Below are 12,716 nucleotides of genomic sequence, written 5' to 3'. Positions count from 1 at the left end.
CATCAGCAGACGCATTAGTGGGATGCTCATGCTTATGATGGCGTCGTCCGCACTGACCAGCCGTGTGTATTCCTCAAAACACTGAAGGACTTGACAGAGGTCTTGTAGCTTCGACCACTGCACACCAGACAACTCCATGTCTGCCATCCAACTGCCTGCCCGTGTATGTGTATCCTCCCACAAATATATGACAGCACGCCTCTGCTCGCACAGCCTCTGAAGCATGTGCAGTGTAGAGTTCCACCTTGTTGCAATGTCTATTATTAGGCGGTGCTGGGGAAGATTCAGCGATCGCTGATGGTTAAGCATATGGCTGGAGTCTACGGACGACCGGCGGATGTGTGAGCAAAGTCTGCGCACCTTCAGGAGCAGGGCTGGTAAATCAAGGTAATTCTTGAGGAAGCACTGCACCACAAGGTTCAAGGTCTGAGCCAGGCAAGGTATGTGTTTCATTTCGGAAAGGGCTATGGCAGCCATAAAATTCCTTCCGTTATCACTGACTACCTTGCCTGCCTCAAGATGTACACTGCCCAGCCATGACTGAGTTTCTTGCTGCAAGTACTCGGCCAGTACTTCCGCGGTGTGTCTGTTGTCGCCCAAAGACTTAATTTGCAGCATAGTCTGCTGACGCTTACCACAAGCTGTTCCATAATGGGACACTACGGATGCAACACTGGCAGCTGCGGATGGAGTGTTTGTGCGACTGAGCTCTGTGGATGAGCTTTCGCTTCTGGAGGAGGAGGAGGTGCAAACGCCTACAGCCAACTGTTTCCTAGACCATGGGCTAGGCAGAACTGTGCCACTATGTCCCCTGTGGACCCTGCATCCACTACATTAACATTAACCCAGTGTGCCGTGATGGACACATAACATCCCTGGCCATGCCTGTTATGACCCCAATGGCAGAGGGTCTCAGAAATAATTACTAAGTCTGCAAACACAAAAAACCAGCTCATAGGGCAGTGGTAACTGAGCTGGCCATATATCTAATCCTAGCACCACAAATAGCAGCAGCCGGGGAACGTGCCTACGTTGGTTCTAAGACGTCTCGCGCCAGCCAGAGAACTAACTAACCCTAGAAGGGAAAAGAAAGACCTTTCTTGCCTCCAGAGATAAGACCCCAAAAGTTGGATACAAGCCCCCAACAAATAATAACGGTGAGGTAAGAGGAAAAGACAAACGTAAGAATGAGCTAGGTATTTAGCAAAGAGAGGCCCACTAGCTATTAGCAGAATATAGTAAGATGACTTATATGGTCAGCAAAAACCCTATCAAAATATCCACGCTGGATATTCAAGAACCCCCGAACTGTCTAACGGCCCGGGGGGAGAACACCAGCCCCCTAGAGCTTCCAGCAAAGACAGGAATCACATTTAGTACAAGCTGGACAAAAATAAGAGCAAAGCAAATAATCAAAAAACAAAGAAGCAGGACTTAGCTTAATTTTGCACGAACCAGGACCAGCAGACAGGAGCAAACAGAAAGGATCTGATTACAACGATGCCAGGCACTGGACTAAGGATCCAGGAAGTTTATATAGCAACACCCCTGGACTAACGACCCAGGTGGGTGCCAAACTGAGGAAAGACAATCCCAGAGTCATATCACTAGTAACCACAAGAGGGAGCCAAAAAGTCTAATTCACAACAGTACCCCCCCCTTAAGGAGGGGTCACCGAACCCTCACCAAGACCACCAGGGCGATCAGGATGAGCAGCGTGAAAGGCACAAACTAAATCGGCCGCATGCACATCAGAAGCAACCACCCAGGAATTATCCTCCTGACCATAGCCCTTCCACTTGACCAGATACTGAAGCCTCCGTCTGGAGAGACGAGAATCCAAGATCTTCTCCACCACGTACTCCAACTCGCCCTCAACCAACACCGGAGCAGGAGGCTCAACAGAAGGAACCACAGGTACAACGTACCGCCGCAACAAAGACCTATGGAACACGTTGTGAATGGCAAACGACACCGGAAGATCCAAGCGAAAGGACACAGGATTAAGGATTTCCAATATCTTGTAAGGACCGATGAAGCGAGGCTTAAATTTAGGAGAGGAGACCTTCATAGGAACAAATCGAGAAGACAGCCATACCAAATCCCCAACACGAAGTCGGGGACCCACACCGTGGCGGCGGTTGGCAAAACGCTGAGCCTTCTCCTGTGACAACTTTAAGTTGTCCACCACATGATTCCAGATCTGCTGCAACCTATCCACCATAGAATCTACCCCAGGACAGTCAGAAGGCTCCACATGTCCCGAGGAAAAACGAGGATGGAAACCAGAGTTGCAGAAAAATGGCGAAACCAAAGTAGCGGAACTAGCCCGATTATTAAGGGCAAACTCAGCCAACGGCAAGAAGGTCACCCAATCATCCTGATCTGCCGAAACAAAACACCTCAAATAAGCCTCCAGAGTCTGATTAGTTCGCTCCGTTTGTCCATTAGTCTGAGGATCAAAGGCAGACGAAAACGACAAATCAATGCCCATCCTAGCACAAAAGGATCGCCAGAACCTGGAAACAAACTGGGATCCTCTGTCAGACACAATATTCTCAGGAATGCCGTGTAAACGAACCACATTCTGAAATAACACAGGAACCAGATCGGAAGAGGAAGGCAGCTTAGGCAAAGGCACCAAATGGACCATTTTAGAGAAGCGATCACATACCACCCAGATGACAGACATGCCCTGAGACACCGGGAGATCTGAAATGAAATCCATGGAAATGTGTGTCCAAGGCCTCTTCGGGACAGGCAAGGGCAAGAGCAACCCGCTGGCATGAGAACAGCAAGGCTTAGCTCGAGCACAAGTCCCACAGGACTGCACAAATGACCGCACATCCCGTGACAAGGAAGGCCACCAAAAGGACCTAGCCACCAGATCTCTGGTGCCAAAAATTCCCGGATGCCCTGCCAACACCGAGGAATGAACCTCGGAAATGACTCTGCTGGTCCACTTATCAGGAACAAACAGTCTGTCAGGTGCACAAGAGTCAGGTCTACCAGCCTGAAATCTCTGCAACACACGTCGCAAATCAGGAGAAATGGCCGACAAGATAACTCCCTCTTTAAGAATACCAACTGGTTCTGCGACTCCAGGAGAGTCAGGCACAAAGCTCCTTGAAAGAGCATCAGCCTTCACATTCTTTGAACCTGGTAAATACAAGACCACAAAGTCAAAACGGGAGAAAAACAATGACCAGCGGGCCTGTCTAGGATTCAGGCGTTTAGCAGACTCGAGATACATCAAATTTTTGTGATCAGTCAAGACCACCACACGATGCTTAGCACCCTCGAGCCAATGACGCCACTCCTCAAATGCCCACTTCATGGCCAGCAACTCCCGATTGCCAACATCATAATTCCACTCAGCAGGCGAAAACTTCCTAGAGAAGAAAGCACATGGTCTCATTACCGAGCAACCAGGGCCTCTCTGCGACAAAACGGCCCCTGCCCCAATCTCAGAAGCATCCACTTCGACCTGAAAGGAAAGTGAGACATCAGGCTGGCACAAAACAGGTGCCGAAGTAAACCGGCGCTTCAACTCTTGGAACGCCTCCACGGCTGCAGGAGCCCAGTTAGCAACATCAGAACCTTTCTTGGTCATATCCGTCAAAGGTTTAACAACGCTAGAAAAATTAGCGATAAAACGACGGTAGAAGTTAGCAAAACCCAAGAACTTCTGAAGACTCTTAACTGACGTGGGTTGAGTCCAATCATGAATAGCTCGGACCTTGACTGGGTCCATCTCCACAGCAGAAGGGGAAAAATAAACCCCAAAAAGGGAACCTTCTGTACTCCAAAGAGACACTTTGAGCCCTTAACAAACAAAGCATTCTCACGCAAAACCTGAAACACCATCCTGACCTGCTCCACATGTGAGTCCCAATCTTCAGAGAAAACCAGAATATCATCCAGATAAACAATCATAAATTTATCCAGATACTTCCGGAAAATATCATGCATAAAGGACTGAAACACTGAGGGAGCATTAGAGAGCCCAAAAGGCATCACCAAGTACTCAAAATGACCTTCGGGCGTATTAAATGCTGTCTTCCATTCATCTCCTTGCTTAATGCGCACAAGGTTGTACGCACCACGAAGATCTATCTTGGTGAACCACTTGGCACCTTTAATCCGGGCAAACAAGTCCGACAACAGAGGCAAAGGATACTGAAATTTAACAGTGATTTTATTCAGAAGCCGATAGTCAATACAAGGTCTCAAAGATCCGTCCTTCTTGGCCACAAAAAAGAATCCCGCACCAAGAGGGGAAGAGGATGGACGGATATGCCCCTTCTCCAGAGACTCCTTGATATACGAACGCATTGCGGCATGCTCAGGTACAGACAGATTAAATAGTCTTCCCTTAGGAAATTTACTACCTGGAATCAAATCTATGGCGCAGTCACAGTCCCTATGAGGAGGCAGAGCACTGGACCTGGACTCGCTGAATACATCCTGATAATCAGACAAATACTCAGGAACTTCCGAAGGAGTAGAGGAAGCAATAGACACCGGCGGGGAATCAGCATGAATTCCCTGACAGCCCCAACTTGACACAGACATTGCCTTCCAATCCAAGACTGGATTGTGGGTCTGTAACCATGGCAGACCCAAAACGACCAAATCATGCATTTTATGCAGAACAAGAAAACGAATCACCTCCCGATGTTCAGGAGTCATGCACATGGTTACCTGCGTCCAAAACTGCGGTTTATTTTCCGCCAATGGCGTAGCATCAATACCTCTAAGAGGAATAGGATTTACCAACGGTTCAAGAACAAAACCACAGCGCTTGGCAAATGACAGATCCATAAGACTCAGGGCAGCACCTGAATCCACAAACGCCATAACAGGGTAAGAAGACAATGAGCAAATTAAAGTCACAGACAAAATAAATTTAGGTTGCAAATTACCAATGGCGACAGGACTAACAACCCTTGTTAGGCGTTTAGAGCATGCTGATATAACATGTGTAGAATCACCACAGTAAAAACACAACTCATTCTGACGTCTATGATTTTTCCGCTCATTTCAAGTCTGAATTCTATCACATTGCATTAAATCAGGTGTTTGTTCAGACAACACCACCAGAGGATTAGCAGTTTTGTGCTCCCGCAAACGCCGGTCAATTTGAATAGCCAGCGCCATGGAATCATTCAGACTTGTAGGAATGGGGAAACCCACCATCACATTCTTAATGGCTTCCGAAAGGCCATTTCTGAAATTTGCGGCCAGAGCACACTCATTCCACTGAGTAAGCACGGACAATTTCCGAAATTTTTGGCAATACACTTCAGCTTCATCCTGGCCCTGAGAAATAGCCAGCAAGGCTTTTTCTGCCTGAACTTCAAGATTGGGTTCCTCGTAAAGCAATCCGAGCGCCAGAAAAAATGCATCAATATTTGCCAATGCCGGATCTCCTGGCGCTAGCGAGAAAGCCCAATCCTGAGGGTCGCCCCGTAAAAAAGAGATAACAATTTTAACTTGCTGAGCTGAATCTCCAGATGAACGGGGTCTCAGAGATAGAAACAATTTACAATTATTCCTGAAATTCCTAAACTTAAATCGGTCTCCAGAAAACAGTTCAGGAATAGGTATTTTAGGTTCAGACATTGGACTACTGGTAACAAAATCTTGTATGCCCTGCACACGAGCAGCAAGCTGGTCTACACTTGTAATCAAGGTCTGGACATTCATGTCTGCAGCAAGCACAAGCCACTCAGAGGCAAAGGGGAGGAAGAGAGGAAAAAAAAAAAAACTCAGAATTTCCTTTCTTATTATCCCACTTCTGCAATCCATTAAACATTCAATGTTGGCCTGGCATACTGTTATGACCCCAATGGCAGAGGGTCTCAGAAATAATTACTAAGTCTGCAAACACAAAAAACCAGCTCATAGGGCAGTGGTAACTGAGCTGACCATATATCTAATCCTAGCACCACAAATAGCAGCAGCCGGGGAACGTGCCTACGTTGGTTCTAGACGTCTCGCGCCAGCCGGAGAACTAACTAACCCTAGAAGGGAAAAGAAAGACCTTTCTTGCCTCCAGAGATAAGACCCCAAAAGTTGGATACAAGCCCCCAACAAATAATAATGGTGAGGTAAGAGGAAAAGACAAACGTAAGAATGAGCTAGGTATTTAGCAAAGAGAGGCCCACTAGCTAATAGCAGAATATAGTAAGATGACTTATATGGTCAGCAAAAACCCTATCAAAATATCCACGCTGGATATTCAAGAACCCCCGAACCGTCTAACGGCCCGGGGGGAGAACACCAGCCCCCTAGAGCTTCCAGCAAAGACAGGAATCACATTTAGTACAAGCTGGACAAAAATAAGAGCAAAGCAAATAACCAAAAAACAAAGAAGCAGGACTTAGCTTAATTTTGCACGAACCAGGACCAGCAGACAGGAGCAAACAGAAAGGATCTGATTACAACGATGCCAGGCACTGGACTAAGGATCCAGGAAGTTTATATAGCAACACCCCTGGACTAACGACCCAGGTGGGTGCCAAACTGAGGAAAGACAATCCCAGAGTCATATCACTAGTAACCACAAGAGGGAGCCAAAAAGTCTAATTCACAACACATGCCTACTGGTCCATGCATCAGTTGTTAGGTGTGCCTTTCTACTGACCGATTGCCTCAGTGCATGGACAATGCGTTCTTTGACATGTTGGTGGAGTGCTGGGATGGCTTTTCTTGCAAAGAAGTGTCGACTGGGTAGGTCATAGCGTGGTACTGCGTAGGCCATCAGGACTTTGAAAGTTTCGCTTTCAACCAACCGGTAAGGCATCATCTCTAACGAGATTAGTCGAGCAATGTAGCCGTTCAAACCCTGTGTACGCGGATGAGAGGAAGAGTACTTTCTTTTCCTATCTAGAGTCTCTTGTAGGCTGAGCTGGACTGGAGAGCTGCATATGGTGGAACTAGTGTGGGGGGTGGGGGTGGACATGGCAGATTGAGAGATGCTTGGTGATGGTATTCTTGATGTGGGCCTACCTACAGTGTTTCCAACCAAGAACCTTGTGATTCCCTGACTGCTTTGACCTTGCGACAATACCTCCACATTTGTTACTGGTGGTGCCATAACCGGTGGGCTTCCAGTGAGGGAAGCAAAGTTGCGTTGCTGACTAACTTCAATATCAGGAGGTGCATCAACGGTACGGGAAGTTTGGTAGTTAGTCCATGCTTCCAAGTGCCTGCTGGTTAGATGTCTACGCATGTACATTGTATTTAAACTTTGTAGATTCTTCCCTCTGCTAAAGGTCTTGGAGCATTTCTTACATATTACTTATGACTGATCATTCGAAACTTGGTTAAAAAATTGCCACACTGCACTCGTCCTACTATGGAATACCTTTTCAGGCTTTGCACGCCGTGCTACTGTCACCGGATTGCAAAGCTGTCCTACACCTGTTGTGGTTTTTGACACACGTTTTGGGCATGATGCGGACCTGCCAGATGACAGCTTTAGTAGTTGGATGCAGCAGATCATCCTCCTCCGCTTCTGAGCTACAGGCAGCGGCACCCTCTTCCCCCAATGGCTGCCAATCAGGGTATCAGGGTCAAAAACTGGGTCATTTATCACCTCTTCTTCTATGTCCTGTGCACCTTCCTTTGTGTCACCGTGTAAGCCGGTGCTATTGCGTTCGGGACAGGGCACCATAGTCTCATCAGGGTCAGATTCTGGCTCAGTACACTGTGAGGGCAATGTTGTGATCTGAGTCAATGGAACAGCATAATGATCTAGCTATGGCTGTGCATCTGTGCACTCCATGTCCGATTCATCTTGTAATGGGCATGGCCTGTTAACAATTTCCCTTTCTAACCCAGGGATGGTATGTGTAAAGAGCTCCATAGAGTAACCTGTTGTGTCACCTGACGCATCCTTCACTGTTGTTCTGGGTGAAGGACACAAGGAAGCGACTTGTACCTGACAGGGAGCATCCACTAACGACGCACTGCTTTTAAATTTTTCACTTTCCGAAGAGGAGGGGAAAGAGCTAGAGGCAGAGGCAGCAAGGAAAGCCAAAACTTTTTCCTGCTGCTCCGGCTTTAAAAGCGGTTTTGCTACTCCCAGAAAAGGGAGCGTTCGAGGCCTTGTGTAGCCAGACGATGACGCTGGCTCAACAACTTGAGACTTAGGTGCTATATTGCTTTTCCCACGACCACCTGATGCTCCATGACCACCACCACTGCCATCATTACCAGCTGGCAATGACCGCCCACGGCCACGACCTCTTCCACCAGAGTTCCTCATTCTTGGAAAACTGTAACCAAACTAACAACCGTTATATGGTACTGTAAAACCAGGTAGAAGCTGTACGTAAACTTGTTGTGAGTTAAAATCTCCTTTTATAGGTGTGGGAGACTGCTGGGAAAATCAGGCCCACTGTATTACACTACACAGTTTGAGTGGCAGAAAGTGGCTGGCAGATATGCCACAAACAGGACTGACGCAGATGCACTCAGTGGCAATAGAAATTTCCCTTTATAGGTGTGGGAGACTGTTGGGAAAATCAGGCCCACTGTATTACACTACACAGTTTCAGTGTCAGAAAGTGGCTGGCAGATATGCCACAAACAGGACTGACGCAAATGCACTTTGTGGCAGTTTAAATCTTCCTTTTTTATGTGTAGGAGACAGCAGAAAAAAAACAGGCCCACTGTATTACACTACACAGTTTCAGTGGCAGACAGTGGCTGGCAGATATATTAAAAAAAATGGGACTGTACTACAATAATAATATAATAATATAATAATAATAATTTTTATTTATATAGCGCCAACATATTCCGCAGTGCTTTGATAACAATCTCCCTACAATGATCTCAGTCAGGACAAGTATGGCAGCCAGCAATAAAAAGGACTGCTGCACACAAAAGTGTGGACAAATAAACAATAGAACTGTGCAGAAAGAAGCAACAGGATTTTTGCTTTTAAAAAAGCAGTTGGTTTGCACAGCGGCGTACACACAGCAACGCAGCTATTAGGGAGCCTTATAAGCTACAGAGCTGATGCACAGAAATCTAGCCTCCACTGTCCCTGCAAAGAAAAGGTGGTGTTGGACAGTGGAAATCGCTACAGCACAAGCGGTTTGAGGGTTAATCTTCCCTCCCTAACGCTATCCCTTTTTCTGACGACGCGGCAGCAACCTCTCCCTATGCTACGATCGGCAGAAGTAAGATGGCAGTTGGCGTGCACGCCCCTTTATGGCCCCTGTGATGCCGCTGAAAGCAAGCCAATCACTGCCATGCCTTTCTCTAAGATGGTGGGGACCGAGACCTATGTCATCACGCTGCCCACACTCTGCGTCCACCTTCATTGGCTGAGAAATAGCGCTGAAAGTGTCATACAAAACGCGACTTTGGCGCGAAGATCGCCGACCGCATGGCCGATCCCACACTGGGATCGGGTCGGGTTTCATGAAACCCGACTTTGCTGAAAGTCGGCGACTTATGAAATTGACCGATCCGTTTCGCTCAACCCTAGACAGAACTATGCTACGTATGCCTGCTAAGCTACGATTTATCCACCACAGGTATACCAGGCCTCAGCCTGACATAACAGACTATATAAAGTATTTTTTTTTCTATGAATTTTGGAAAAACAAATGTAGAACAAGGCTAGCAGATATAACTATGCTACGTATGCCTGCTAATCTACGATTTTTCCACCACAGATACAACAGGCTTCAGCCTGACATAACAAACTATAAATTTTGGGGTGAGTTTTGGAAAAAAAAGAAAAATGAGTTGAACAAGGCTAGCAGACAGAACTATGCAACTTATGATTGTGAAGCTATGATTTTTCCACCTCAGATACACCAGGCCTCAGCCTGACATAACAAACTGTATAAAGCGTTTTTTGTTTTTGTTTTTTGTGAATTTTGGAAAAAAAATAAAAAATTGTAGAACAAGGCTAGCAGTGCAGACAATGCTGGGCAGTGAACAGTGACCACTGCAGACAGTGCTGGGTGGTGATGGTGGCAGTGAACAGTGACTGCTGCAGATAGTGCTGGGCGGTGACAGCGGCAGTGAACAGTGACCGCTGCAGATAGAGCTGGGTGGTAAAGGTGGCAGTGAACAATGACTGCTGCAGTTAGTGCTGGGCGATGACGGTGGCAGTGAAGAGTGAGCAGTGCAGACAGTGTTGGGTGGTGACCAGTGCAGACATTGCTGGGAGGTGACCGGTTAAAACAGTGCTGGTTGGTGATGGCGGCAGTGAACAGTAATCGCTGCACACAGTGCTGGGCGATGACAGTGGCAGTGATGAGTGAGCGGTGCAGTGTTGGGCGGTGACCAGTGCAGACTGCTGGGTGGTGACTGGATCAGACATTGCTGGGAGGTGACTGCTGCAGTCAGTGCTGGGCAGTGACTGCTGCTGACAGTACTGGGAGGTGACTGTGGCAGTGAACAGTGACCACTGCAGAGAGTGCTGGATAGTGATTGCGGCAGTGAACAGTGACCGCTGCAGACAGTGCTGGGTGGTGACGGTGGCAGTGAACAGTGACCACAGCAGACATTGTTGGGCAGTACCTGCTGCAGACAATGCTGGCAGGTGACAGTGGAAATGAACAGTGATCACTGCAGATAGTGCTAGGCAGTGACTGCTGCAGACAGAGCTAGATGGTGACTGCTCGAGACACTGCTGGGTGGTGATGGTGGCAGTGAACAGTGACTGCTGCAGACAGTGTTGGGCAGTGATCACTGCAGACAGTGCTGGTACTGAAATCCTGCACACCATTCCTGCCCTGCACTGTGTGAATGTGGTCGATGCGGAGTCCATCTCCTATAAGAAGGTGCTGGACGCCGGTTACACCCCTCAGACTGTACATACCGGTTATATTGGAGATCTCGCCTTCTGAACACGGGATGCAGTCATGGCAGCAGGTGTGAATTGTCGGTTTCGCCTTTTTCCAGCTTCCAGGTGAACAGGGATCTGAGCAGCGGGATACTGGGACCTGAGAAACAGAAGAGACCTTTACTGGAGGGACAAAGACTGAATGCTGATAAATGAGACAAGTGAAGGAGCCGCAGGGTGGACAGGCAGCATGACAAGGTAGAGGGTGGGAGTGAAGGGGTTAACTAATGTGACAATAAGGATGGGAGGGCTTTTTGGTGGTGCATGGTTATTTAAGGGATAGGGGAGGGTTCCTGCCTTCTCTTGCATCCTGGATCCAACTGCCCACCCACTATCCATTTTTTTGATTTGTGAGCAGAAGAGGGCAGTTGTTGACTACCAGCATCAACAAGGCCATCGATATTCCGTTCAAACTCCACACATAAGACCTCAGGAGTGGACATGGATGTCAGACATATGTACCATCCTCCAAAACTTTGATGATGGCACCAAGATGGTGAGCGGCGATGACTAGGGTTGAGCGAAACGGGTCGTTCATTTTCAAAAGTCGCCGACTTTTGGCAAAGTCGGCGTCTCATGAAACCGAGCCGATCCCAGCATTGCATCGGCCATGCGGTACGCGACTTTCGCACCAAAGTGGCGTTTCAATGACGCGAAAAGCGCCATTTCTCAGCCAATGAAGGTGAACGCAGAGTGTGGGCAGCGTGATGACATAGATCTCAGTCCCCACCATCTTAGAGAAGGGCATTGCAGTGATTGGCTTGCTTTCTGCGGCGTCACAGGGGCTATAAAGGGGCGTTCCCGCCGACCGCCATCTTACTGCTGCTGATCTGAGCTTAGGGAGAGGTTGCTGCCGCTTCTTCAGAAGCAGGGATAGTGATAGGCAGGGTACATAAAGCTGCAAACCGCTTGTGCTGTAGCGATTTCCACTGTCCAACACCACCTTTTGTTTGCAGGGACAGTGGAAGCTACATTTTTTTTTCCTCAGCGCTGTCGCTCATTGGGCTGCCCTAGAAGGCTCCCTGACCCTGATAGCTGCGTTGCTGTGCCTGTGTGTGTACGACGCTGTGCAAACCAACTGCTTTTTTCAAAGCACAAATCCTCTTGTTCCTTCCTTTCTGCACAGCTATCTTTTTTGTTTGTCCACACTTTTTATTTAATTTGTGCATCAGTCCACTCCTTATTGCTGCCTGCCATACCTGGCTGAGATTACTGCAGGGAGATAGTAATTGTAGGACAGTCCCTGTTTTTTTTTTTATTTTTTTGTGGGAGATTAAGATTGGCATTTCTGCTAGAGTGCCATCCTTGTGTGTGCCATCTCTCACTCAGTGGGCCATAGAAAGCCTATTTATTTTTTTGCTTGATTTGGGTTCTAAAATCTACCTGAAAAAAATCACTACATCAATCAGTGGGAGAAAAATATTGGCCTCAGGGCTTGTGTGCCACTCCTGACTCCTGTGTGTGCCATCTCTCACTCAGTGGGCCATAGAAAGCCTATTTATTTTTATTATTTGGTTTCTAAAGTCTCCCTGAAAAAAAAAAAAAATTCAAACAGTGGGAGATTAATATTGCCCTTTCTGCTTGTGTGCCACTCCTGACTCCTGTGTGTGCCATCTCTCACTCAGTGGGCCATAGAAAGCCTATTTATTTTTATTATTTGGTTTCTAAAATCTCCCTGAAAAAGAAAAAAAAAAAAAAACAGTGGGAGATTAATATTGACATTTGTGCTTGAGTGACAGTCCTGCGTGTGTGGCATCTCTGTGATTTGGTGCCACAGAAAACAGAGTGTGTAACATTGTGCCTGATTTTCCTTGTGGTCTCACCAACCTGTTAAGGG

The 12,716-nt window shown here is 47.4% G+C and overlaps 1 protein-coding gene across 1 annotated transcript in view; it reads right to left on the bottom strand.

The window, feature by feature from the left end:
- The window catches only part of LOC143793188 (vomeronasal type-2 receptor 26-like), a 58,854-nt gene extending 47,844 nt beyond the window's left edge, over positions 1-11,010 (bottom strand). The window contains exon 1 of the mRNA XM_077279932.1: positions 10,856-11,010. The gene's annotated coding sequence lies outside the window, so the exon portion shown is untranslated. The remainder of the gene's footprint in view (positions 1-10,855) is intronic.
- Between the last annotated feature and the right edge of the window lie 1,706 nt (positions 11,011-12,716).

The sequence above is a fragment of the Ranitomeya variabilis genome, chromosome 1 (genome assembly GCF_051348905.1).
Source record: "Ranitomeya variabilis isolate aRanVar5 chromosome 1, aRanVar5.hap1, whole genome shotgun sequence".
NCBI classification, from domain to species: Eukaryota; Metazoa; Chordata; class Amphibia; order Anura; family Dendrobatidae; genus Ranitomeya; species Ranitomeya variabilis.
The sequence above is the reverse complement of the archived record's forward strand: the minus strand, read 5'-3'. Positions and strand labels throughout refer to the sequence as shown.